This window comes from Papaver somniferum, unplaced genomic scaffold, assembly GCF_003573695.1.
Source record: "Papaver somniferum cultivar HN1 unplaced genomic scaffold, ASM357369v1 unplaced-scaffold_118, whole genome shotgun sequence".
In the NCBI taxonomy this organism is placed as follows: domain Eukaryota; kingdom Viridiplantae; phylum Streptophyta; class Magnoliopsida; order Ranunculales; family Papaveraceae; genus Papaver; species Papaver somniferum.
Genome location: NW_020620825.1, coordinates 8,276,121 through 8,288,991, shown reverse-complemented (window position 1 = coordinate 8,288,991; position 12,871 = coordinate 8,276,121).

The following is a 12,871-nucleotide window of genomic DNA, read 5'->3' as shown; positions in this document are numbered from 1 at the left end:
TCTCTTTTCTCGATTTCAGACTCCTAATCTTTATCACCTTCTTACTAACACAATCAAACCCTCACTCTATTAACAACTTCAGTCATGAGCTTCAATCGATCCCAACTTAAGAACCCTGACTTCTTCAATTTCTAATTACTCTTCATCCGAACCCTAATTCACTCAAACTGTTAAAACCCATCTCAAACCAATCTTCTAAATTATCAATTTCATCATCTACAGCTTCCTTGAGTTGTTCTTATGAAACCCTAATTATTTGATTCTTCTCTAAAACAACTTCAGAACTTCAATTAAACCTCTACCTATGATTCTTCATCAACAATAGCTCCTTATTTCATCTTCTAAATCTTCATAACATCAATCAGCTCCATAAACCCTAACTCATATATTATCTGATTTAATACTTCCTCTTCTCTCTTCGTCCAGACAAGAAAAACACCACCTCCAGCAACAAACCATGACTCTTGTCTAATTCTCTCGAACTCACAATCTCAGAAATCTCACAAGGATTCACCAAAGGTGAAGAAGAAGAAGAATAAGGAAAGAAGAAAGAGAAAGAAAAAGAAGAGAATAGAAGAATGAAGAAGAAAATAAAAGAGAATTGAGTTTTATCTTCTCGGTTGAGATAAGACCAACCACAATACTGAGGCACCCAAGCTTGGATAAGGGATGCCAAGGCGGCTAACCGCAAAATGACTATTTTTCCCTTCAAACAACACTGATGATATCTTTTCTGTCAGATATCCGAATGACACGTTCGAGTAGTCCATTCCACGTAACTTTTCAAGATCTATCTAACGATACTAGTTTCGTATCTAAATCGTTGTTAGATTAATTTCTATTAATTAACGTTCGTGTTAAACTAATCGAGTCATTATCGACTAAAACGTCTATTGACTATCGCTAACCCAGTCAAATAGCATTGACGAGCTTAAGGGTCTTTACATTCTTCCCACCTTATAAATTTTCATCCTCGAAAATCAAACCATCCTTCTGGTCTTCAAAAACTCCCCACCTTATAGAAAAAATTCTATCTCTCAACTAAGCGCAAACAACATGAAACAAAGCACAAACCTATATGGCTTACTATAACTAAAATTTGTGGCTCTAGGTTCAATAGACTAGTTTCTATTTTAATAATTCACTGGTTCTAATTACGAGAGAAGATATTTTATAGTAAAGTCTCTAAGTAATATTCAGGATCTATCAGTTTACTAACAGAAGCAATTCTCCCTTCAGTGCCTAGTGATACAAGAATACAGTTTCCCTATCTAGGTTCGCGACGCCCGACAATGCCTACCTACGTAACAAGTATCACCCGAACACATCAGAATTACCAACCTCGCCATTCCCGAGTATTGGATTAACTAAGTTTTAACTTATTAAGATTAATTAGTTTTTAACTTCCATCTTAACTGATGTAATTTAAAATTTTACTTCATAGAATACATACATATTTCATAACATTTTAAGCAATTTAGTATTTATCCATTTATTTCTTTTACCAATAAAAGTAATCCCATTTTACGTCAATTTATAATATTTGGTAATTTTAACTTTACTATATTACCATATATAAATTTTCCAAATATTATCTATTATAAATTTACTACGAGCCTAATTATTCAAATACTATTATCAACTGTATTATTATTCTCATTATTCTTAAGTTGATAGTCCAGTTGGTACACTAAACCTTAATCTTCTAGATATAATCTTACATTCACGTAAGGATTGATATACAATAGAAACTCTTTTAATTAATACTCCATTATTTAATAAACTCTTTTAAATAACATTTTTGGCCGGTCTCGAGTCGGGACAACGTGCCAAATTAATAATTCTCTAAATTTATAAGATAATACTTTTTTGATTACCTATGTAGTCCCCATATGAAATATAAACTAATAATGCATTATATATATATATATAAATATTCAATACATTAATGATTCACGAAGACTTTTTGAAAAATGATTTAATTGTCTTCTGTTTTTTGCTAAAATCAATATCACATTGAATTTCATCTCTAATTTTTTTTATCGTTGCAAGAATTTTTGGTGTTGTTGGATTATCCTTCTTGTGCTTGAATAATTCTCTACGAATTTCATCGGTCATTGTTGATTTTTTTACACCTTTAAGATGAGAAGCCATATTTGTGTGTATAATTTTTTTTTGTGTTAGTAGTATGATTTCATATTGTATTTATATAAAATATTTTTTTATTTGTTAGTAAAATGATTTCATATTGTATTTCCATATGATTTTTTTTTTTGATAAAAATATATTTAGAAAATATGATTTTATATTGTGTTTATAAAAAAAATATGACTTGATATTGATATTGTGTTTATATAAGAAATTAAAAATATGATTGGATATTATGTTTATAAAAATATGATTTGATATTGATATTTGTATTTATATAGGAAATATAAAAGATATGATATGGTATCTTGCTTCACTTGCATCATCTGTATCCCCATTACACCACTACCACTACAATCAGTCATATTACCATCTCCATCTCATATTCACTAACTACAATACTCACAACAATTTATCTGTGGTTCAACCAACATACTCATTTATTAATGCCTGCACAATCTGCAACTTCATCATCTCACAAGCTAACACCAATTTCATCTCCATCTCAGCAATTATCACCATCATTAACAACCCCCTGTGATTCAAATCCCCCAATACTAAGTCTGTAACTGCGACACTAGAACAGTCGATTACAGCCATCTTCATCTTCACCTGCAATTCAGTTTACTCCAATACCTACATTTCCAGACCTTCACCATCATGACCCCTGTAATTTAACCTGAACTACAACCATAATTCTTCCCTGCATCTGTCAGTACTCCAACCATCTCAAAAGTAAGCCATCAAATCCTTAAACATCAACATAAACCTAAACAACAATCTCCATTCTAACAACACCTGCAACTACAGAATCACCCACTGCATAACTCTAAACATTTCAACTTCAATCTAAGCAAAACCTATTTTAGAACCCATCATTTCATACTCGATGACATAAAATCATAATCAAAATAGGAGAAACCTTAAATTACCCTTCCTCCAGAATCTGAATCAACACCTGAATTGACACCACCACCATCTACTGGTTCTTAAATCTACTTCTCTTTTCTCGATTTCAGACTCCTAATCTTTATCACCTTCTTACTAACACAATCAAACCCTCACTCTATTAAAAACTTCAGTCATGAGCTTCAATCGATCCCAACTTAAGAACCCTGACTTCTTCAATTTCTATTTACTCTTCATCCGAACCCTAATTCATTCGAACTGTTAAAACCCATCTCAAATCAATCTTCTAAATTATCAATTTCATCATCTACAGCTTCCTTGAGTTGTTCTTATGAAACCCTAATTATTTGATTCTTCTCTAAAACAACTTCAGAACTTCAATTAAACCTCTACCTATGATTCTTCATCAACAATAGCTCCTTATTTCATCTTCTAAATCTTCATAACATCAATCAGCTCCATAAACCCTAACTCATATCTTATCTGAATTAATACTTCCTCTCCTCTCTTCGTCCAGACAAGAAAAACACCACCTCCAGCAACAACCCATGACTCTTGTCTAATTTTCTCGAACTCACAACCTCAGAAATCTCACAAGGATTCACCAAAGGTGAAGAACAAAAGAAGAAGAAGAAGAAGAAGAATGAGGAAAGAAGAAAGAGAAAGAAAAAGAAGAGAATAAAAGAATGAAGAAGAAAATAAAAGAGAATTGAGTTTTATCTTCTCAGTTGAGATAAGACCAACCACAATACTGAGGAACCAAGCTTGGATAAGGGCTGCCAAGGCGGCTAACCGCAAAATGACTATTTTGCCCTTCAAACAACACTGATGATATCTTCTCCGTCAGATATCCGAATGACACGTTCGAGTAGTCCATTCCACGTAACTTTTCGAGATCTATCTAACGATACTAGTTTCGTATCTAAATCGTTGTTAGATTAATTTCTATTAATTAACATTCGTGTTAAACTAATCGAGTCATTATCGATTAAAACGTATATTGACTATCGCTAACCCAGTCAAATAGCATTGACGATCTTAAGGGTCTTTACATTCTTCCCACCTTATACATTTTCGTCCTCGAAAATCAAACCATCCTTCTGGTCTTCAAAAACTCCCCACCTCATAGAAATTTTTTTATCTCTCAACTAAGTGAAAACAACATGAAACAAAGCACAAACCTATATGGCTTACTATAACTAAAATTTGTGGCTCTAGGTTCAATAGACTATTTTCTATTTCAATAAGTCACTGGTTCTAATTACGAGAGAAGATATTCTATAGTAAAGTCTCTAAGTAATATTCGGGATCTATCAGTTTACTAACAGAAGCAAGTCTCCCTTCAGTGCCTAGTGATACAAGAATACAGTTGCCCTATCTAGGTTCGCGACGCCCGACAATGCCTACCTACGTAACAAGTATCACCCGAACACATCAGAATTACCAACCTCGCTATTCCCCAGTACTGGATTAACTAAGTTTTAACTTATTAAGATTAATTAGTTTTTAACTTCCATCTTAACTGATGTAATTTAAAATTTTACTTCATAGAATACATACATATTTCATAACATTTTAAGCAATTTAGTATTTATCCATTTATTTCTTTTACCAATAAAAGTAATCCCATTTTACGTCAATTTATAATATTTGGTAATTTTAACTTTACTATATTACCATATATAAATTTTCCAAATATTATCTATTATAAATTTACTACGAGCCTAATTATTCGAATACTATTATCAACTGTATTATTATTCTCATTATTCTTAAGTTGATAGTCCAGTTGGTACACTAAACCTTAATCTTCTAGATATAATTTTACATTCGCGTAAGGATTGATATATACAGTAGAAACTCTATTAATTAATAATCCATTATTTAATAAACTCTCTTAAATAATATTTTTGGCCGGTCCCGAGTCGGGACAACGTGTCAAATTAATAATTCGCTAAAATTATAAGATAATACTTTTTTGATTACCTATGTAGTCCCCATATGAAATATAAATTAATAATGCATTATATAATATTCAATACATTAATGATTTACGAAGGCTTTTTGAAAAATGATTTAATTGTCTTCTGTTTTTTGCTAAAATCAATATCACATTGAATTTCATCTCTAATTTTTCTTATCGTTGCAAGAATTTTTGGTGTTGTTGGATTATCCTTCTTGTGCTTGAATAATGCTCTACGAATTTCATCGGTCATTGTTGATTTTTTTACACCTTTAAGATGAGAAGCCATATTTGTGTGTATAATTTTTTTTTGTTAGTAGTATGATTTCATATTGTATTTATATAAAATATTTTTTTATTTGTTAGTAGTATGATTTCATATTGTATTTCCATATGATTTTTTTTTTCTGATAAAAATATATTTAGAAAATATGATTTGATATTGTGTTTAAAAAAAATATGACTGATATTGATATTGTGTTTATATAAGAAATTAAAAATATGATTGGATATTATGTTTATAAAAATATGATTTGATATTGATTTGTATTTATATCGGAAATATAAAAGATATGATATGGTATCTTGCTTCACTTGCATCATCTGTATCCCCATTACCACTACCACTACAATCAGTCATATTACCATCTCCATCTCATATTCACTAACTACAATACTCACAACAATTTATCTGTGGTTCAACCAACATACTCATTTATTAATGCCTGCACAATCTGCAACTTCATCATCTCACAAGCTAACACCAATTTCATCTCCATCTCAGCAATTATCACCATCATTAACAACCCCCTGTGATTCAAATCCCCCAATACTAAGTCTGTAACTGCGACACTAGAACAGTCGATTACAGCCATCTTCATCTTCACCTGCAATTCAGTTTACTCCAATACCTACATTTCCAGACCTTCACCATCATGACCCCTGTAATTTAACCTGAACTACACCCTAATTCTTCCCTGCATCTGTCAGTACTCCAACCATCTCAAAAGTAAGCCATCAAATCCTTAAACATCAACATAAACCTAACACAACTCTCCATTCAAAAACACCTGCAACTACAGAATCACCCACTGCATAACTCTAAACATTTCAACTTCAATATAAGCAAAACCTATTTTAGAACCCATCATTTCATACTCGATGACATAAAATCATAATCAAAATAGGAGAAACCTTAAATTACCTTTCCTCCAGAATCTGAATCAACACCTGAATTGACACCACCACCATCTACTGGTTCTTAATTCTACTTCTCTTTTCTCGATTTCAGACTCCTAATCTTTATCACCTTCTTACTAACACAATCAAACCCTCACTCTATTAACAACTTCAGTCATGAGCTTCAATCGATCCCAACTTAAGAACCCTGACTTCTTCAATTTCTATTTACTCTTCATCCGAACCCTAATTCACTCGAACTGTTAAAACCCATCTCAAATCAATCTTCTAAATTATCAATTTCATCATCTACAGCTTCCTTGAGTTGTTCTTATGAAACCCTAATTATTTGATTCTTCTCTAAAACAACTTCAGAACTTCAATTAAACCTCTACCTATGATTCTTCATCAACAATAGCTCCTTATTTCATCTTCTAAATCTTCATAACATCAATCAGCTCCATAAACCCTAACTCATATCTTATCTGATTTAATACTTCCTCTTCTCTCTTCGTACAAACAAGAAAAACACCACCTCCAGCAACAACCCATGACTCTTGTCTAATTCTCTCGAACTCACAACCTCATAAATCTCACAAGGATTCACCAAAGGTGAAGAACAAAAGAAGAAGAAGAAGAAGAATGAGGAAAGAAGAAAGAGAAAGAAAAAGAAGAGAATAAAAGAATGAAGAAGAAAATAAAAGAGAATTGAGTTTTATCTTCTCAGTTGAGATAAGACCAACCACAATACTGAGGAACCCAAGCTTGGATAAGGGATGCCAAGGCAGCTAACCTCAAAATGACTATTTTGCCCTTCAAACAACATTGATGATATCTTCTCCGTCAGATATCCGAATGACACGTTCGAGTAGTCCATTCCACATAAATTTTCGAGATCTATCTAACGATACTAGTTTCGTATCTAAATCATTGTTATATTAATTTCTATTAATTAACGTTCGTGTTAAACTAATCGAGTCATTATCGACTAAAACGTCTATTGACTATCGCTAACCCAGTCAAATAGCATTGACGAGCTTAAGGGTCTTTACATTCGTCCCACCTTATACATTTTCGTCCTCGAAAATCAAACCATCCTTCTGGTCTTCAAAAACTCCCCACCTTATAGAATTTTTTTTATCTCTCAACCAAGCGCAAACAACATGAAACAAAGCACAAACCTATATGGCTTACTATAACTAAAATTTGTGGCTCCAGGTTCAATAGACTAGTTTCTATTTCAATAAGTCACTGGTTCTAATTACGAGAGAAGATATTCTATAGTAAAGTCTCTAAGTAATAGTCGGGATCTATCAGTTTACTAACAGAAGCAAGTCTCCCTTCAGTGCCTAGTGATACAAGAATACAGTTGCCCTATCTAGGTTCGCAACGCCCGACAATGCCTACCTACGTAACAAGTATCACCCGAACACATCAGAATTACCAACCTCGCTATTCCCCAGTACTGGATTAACTAAGTTTTAACTTATTAAGATTAATTAGTTTTTAACTTCCATCTTAACTGATGTAATTTAAAATTTTACTTCATAGAATACATACATATTTCATAACATTTTAAGCAATTTAGTATTTATCCATTTATTTCTTTTACCAATAAAAGTAATCCCATTTTACGTCAATTTATAATATTTGGTAATTTTAACTTTACTATATTACCATATATAAATTTTCCAAATATTATCTATTATAAATTTACTACGAGCCTAATTATTCGAATACTATTATCAACTGTATTATTATTCTCATTATTCTTAAGTTGATAGTCCAGTTGGTACACTAAACCTTAATCTTCTAGATATAATTTTACATTCACGTAAGGATTGATATACAGTAGAAACTCTTTTAATTAATACTCCATTATTTAATAAACTCTCTTAAATAATATTTTTGGCCGGTCCCGAGTCGGGACAACGTGCCAAATTAATAATTCGCTAAAATTATAAGATAATAATTTTTTGATTACATATGTAGTCCCCATATGAAATATAAATTAATAATGCATTATATATATATTCAATACATTAATGATTTACGAAGACTTTTTGAAAAATGATTTAATTGTCTTCTGTTTTTCGCTAAAATCAATATCACATTGAATTTCATCTCTAATTTTTCTTATCGTTGCAAGAATTTTTGGTGTTTTTGGGTTATCCTTCTTGTGCTTGAATAATGCTCTACGAAATTCATCGGTCATTGTTGATTTTTTTTACACCTTTAAGATGAGAAGTCATATTTGTGTGTATAATTTGTTCTTGTTAGTAGTATGATTTCATATTGTATTTATATAAAATATTTTTTTATTTGTTAGTAGTATGATTTCATATTGTATTTCCATATGACTTTTTTTTTGATAAAAATATATTTAGAAAATATGATTTGATATTGTGTTTATAAAAAAAATATGACTTGATATTGATATTGTGTTTATATAAGAAATTAAAAATATGATTGGATATTATGTTATAAAAATATGATTTGATATTGATATTGTATTTATATATGAGATACAAAAAATATGATATGGTATCTTGTTTGTATAGAAACTAATTATTTGGTATAAAATTTATCTATAAATTAATAAGTATTAATTTATCGGTTAATTAATATCTCGCTAAATTGATAAATGTTGATGGTCCCGACAGCATTAATTTATAGAGTTTCTACTGTAACAAATTGTATTTTTCATCTCGAATCCATATACTATATCTTGTTAAAGATTGGCGTTGGGAATTTAATATGTTCCAAATTTGAGTCCGCATAAAATTGTAATATAGCCTAATAGTCTTTAGATTTTACTATTAATATGAAGTATCCTATCGAATTTATTTCCTTTTAATTCTAATATTACACTAAACATCCGAATACTATCATTACTATTTCATGTATATTTGTTTCATTTTAAAGATTTATTGAGTCATCTATTAGATTAAAAATAATTTCAGTACAATATTACTGACAAGTTAAGTCATTTTATTTTGTACTCTATATCCTCATCTTGTTACGTCTAATTTCTAGTAAGTATTATATTAACTAGCTAATTTAAACGCAAAACATACATTTGTCATTAGTTTAATTACAAAATTTAACCGTAGATAACTGCTATTAGTTTCCCATAACTATTTAATAATAATTATTATTTTTATCGTTATATATCGATATTGAAATTTTAGTTAAGTTAAGTTCAACATAATACTAATTGATAAATGCTAATCATTGCTTTATAAAAATTATTAATACTATTTTATCATCTATAATCATTATAATAATATTTTTATTATTAACATTGATGGTTGAATTATTATTCGACAAATATTATTAAGTCCCGGAAATATCATAAATATTTATGTAATTATAAATTGTTGACCCTACATACATGTCAAGGTGTTCAATAAGTTTCAATGTGATTAACAAGATCTAACAATAATACTAATCTCACTATTTTTATAGTATTAGATTGTCTACGTGTTCATACTTTTTAAATTAATTATTCTCAAATTCTTATTAGCTAAAGTTATTGGTGGACCCTAAATTTTTTACTTCATTACCTATACAAACAACCAAACAAACAAATCAATCAATCAAATGACTTTTTTTGATTATTGATGGTTTTTAGTGAATTAAGATTTATCTCACAAACCCAACTCAGTTCTAAACTGGTCTATTTCACTAACTGGCGCTGGCTAATTCTATCTTTTCCCATATAAGATCTAATAGTGAGCTCTGATACCAACATTGTAGCGCCCCGTAAGCTAGCAGCTGACTAATCCAAGAGATTAACTAAATAAGAGGCATTAAAATCTAAATCATTTACTTAAACATTCAATTAAGAAATCTATTACAAATGTTAACCCAAAACTAACCCCACTCAGAAATATATATATATACAAGAACTCCTCTCAAATGATATATATATATATATAATAGTCATTTGGTTTACAAATACAATACGCAATATAATAAACATAATAAAAAAAATAACCAACTAACGAAATCAACCCTTGAAGCTTTCGCTGCGCAACTCTGATCTGTCTCTGAAACTGAAAATGGGAATGGGTGAGCACATCATCCCTAAAAGGGGTGCTGATAAGCACGAAAGTGCGATGCTTTTTCACCCATAATTACTTTAGCTAGACCTCATTTTTATTGTTAATAAACCTATTTTAAGTCTTTTGAAGGGAATAAGCTTTTGTGGAGAAAGTTGCTCGAAAAGTGTTATTTGACCCCAAAAATGTGATAAACGCACACGGAGGAGTTGAAAAAGGCACCCAGGAGTTTTCACTTACAGCCCAAAAATTGCTCCATTTACCCCGCAAATTACTATTTACACCCCACTGGTTATTCGGCACCCCCGGATTTGGTTAAGGGCTGGCCATCATCATCACCGTGAAAACCAGTTTTGGCGGGAAAATGGAAGCTGTTTTCTGCGTAATCTTCAGGCAGAGATTGGAAGAGAATTTGTAGGAGTTTGGCGTGGAAAATGATAAGGATTATCCTGTTAGCCGAAAACAGGATTGGTACAGGTCGTTGATTCGAGAGAATAGAAAGATTTCACGGGTTGGAGCTAGAAAAAAAGAAAGAAATATTATCGTAGTTCTGTTGATGATTTTGGGATTAATTTTGTGAAGAATTTCAAGGGATTTGGTGCAGGATAATATTCTTGCCATAAATAGGGGCAATGACGTTTTTGAACTAAAAAGGAAGGAATCAAATCTTTTATATTTCGTAGTTATCTTAAAACAGGGAGATAAAAAATACTCGAGTGTTATTTGGAAGCTACGTGAGTATGAGAGGAAGATATTCTATAAAGATTTGTTTCTATCTAATACAAGGATAAAGTTGGAGAGCTTGGATCGGATTTAGATTCTTTGATTAATACACGGAGAAGGTATGGTACAGGATCTTTGGTTGCTATAATTAGTGGATACGTGGGCATAAAAAGAGAATATATTTTATGTATATTGTTAGCAAGGTAATGAATAAATCATATACATGAAAAAGGTAGAATCAACAGCTACAGAGAAACAAAATATTCCCGAAGTAATTGAAAAGATTTCAGCAGTTATTAGGAGAGTTGTGTTGCTGCTTGAGTATATAAAGAGAGCTGGGGGTTCATAGAAGGGCATCGAGAGTTGGGGAGAAGAATAGAGAGTTGCAGAGCAGATTTCTCTGCTGCTGCAGAGAAGAAGAAGAACATTCGACGCTTACTCATTGTCGCAGAGAACTGTCGTTTATAAACAGTACTCGTAGCAGTCAGTTTGGCACGCTTGTTTTGAATTCGCAACATTATTTGCAACGGCGACTTCTGTAACGCCAATAGAGCGTTGCAGATTAATTGTATTATTAGTTTTCTTCAATAAAAACACCACTTTTCGAGCCAATTTTGCTGCAAGAGCTTATTTCTCTATAAATACCTATAAAGACATAAAATAACAAAATAAATACAAAATCGAGCACTAACAATACATACAATTGAGACATATTAGACACATAAATGCGTCTATCAACACCCCCAAACTTATTATTTGCTAGTCCTCGAGAAAATCAAAACTACAAAATAAAAATTACTATACTTAGCACGTGCAGCAAGCCGTTAAACCGCTAGGTGGCCCTAGCGGCGGAGTGTTGTCTCCGGAGGGTTTACCAGAGGTGTACCCACAAAACCTTTACTCCAGACCTAGCTATCTACGCAGAACCTTGGAAGGCACTAAAGAATCTCCTTGGTTGGCATACTCTCATTGACTACAGGAGGAAGTACCCTGATGCGAAATTCCAATTGATGTACACGAGTTTGCACTAAGCATACTAAAATTCATATATAAGTGACAGAGCTCTACTCAGATAGTTTCTGTACATCATAACCGGAGTCAACCAATCACATGGAAAGATTAAGAAGATGGATAAAGAGATGGTTAAAAGTGAACGGTGTTTCCCATATCTGTCTGAAGGCCTCTGCCAAGGTGAACACATCTTAATGGACTGAGATACCGGTCTGACTAATATCAACACATCTGGCGTATACAAGGGGACCAGAAGTCGATAAACCTAACTCTAGGTCAACACAACTGGCATATACAAGGGCACCAGTGGTCGACTTTATTGAATTTATTCCGGTTGGTCTAATGGTCTGGTCTTTTTTTTTTTTTTTTTTTAAAGTTGTTAACGTTTAAAAAATTATTTTAAAACTAAAGAAAATAAAGCAAATTAAAACTGATTATATTAGAGAGACCGGGGTTCAGGATTTCACCATTCACCAAAATTCATGTAATTTAATGTTAATTTTTATCATGCAATTCTAGACAATATAACTCCAATCAAAAGAAATTGTGATTCTAATCATTGCCTAAATTAGATTTTCAAAACATCAATTGTTAATCGCAAGAATGAAGTATCAAAAGCCCTAAACTAAGCATACTTCATCAAGAGAAAACACAACTAATTAATAAAAATCATTACTCAATTTTCATTCGGTGCAAATAATCATAAAAGAATTGCATAAATAAATTCAAATAAATTTTACCACATAACTTTTGGAAGAATGGCTTCCTCCATCGCCCCGGAAGATTGGGTTTAGCTCATCATGTTGGAAACACACTCAAAATATGTATTCATGGCTAAAAAAGAAAATAGTGAAACAAAAAATCTGCAACAACA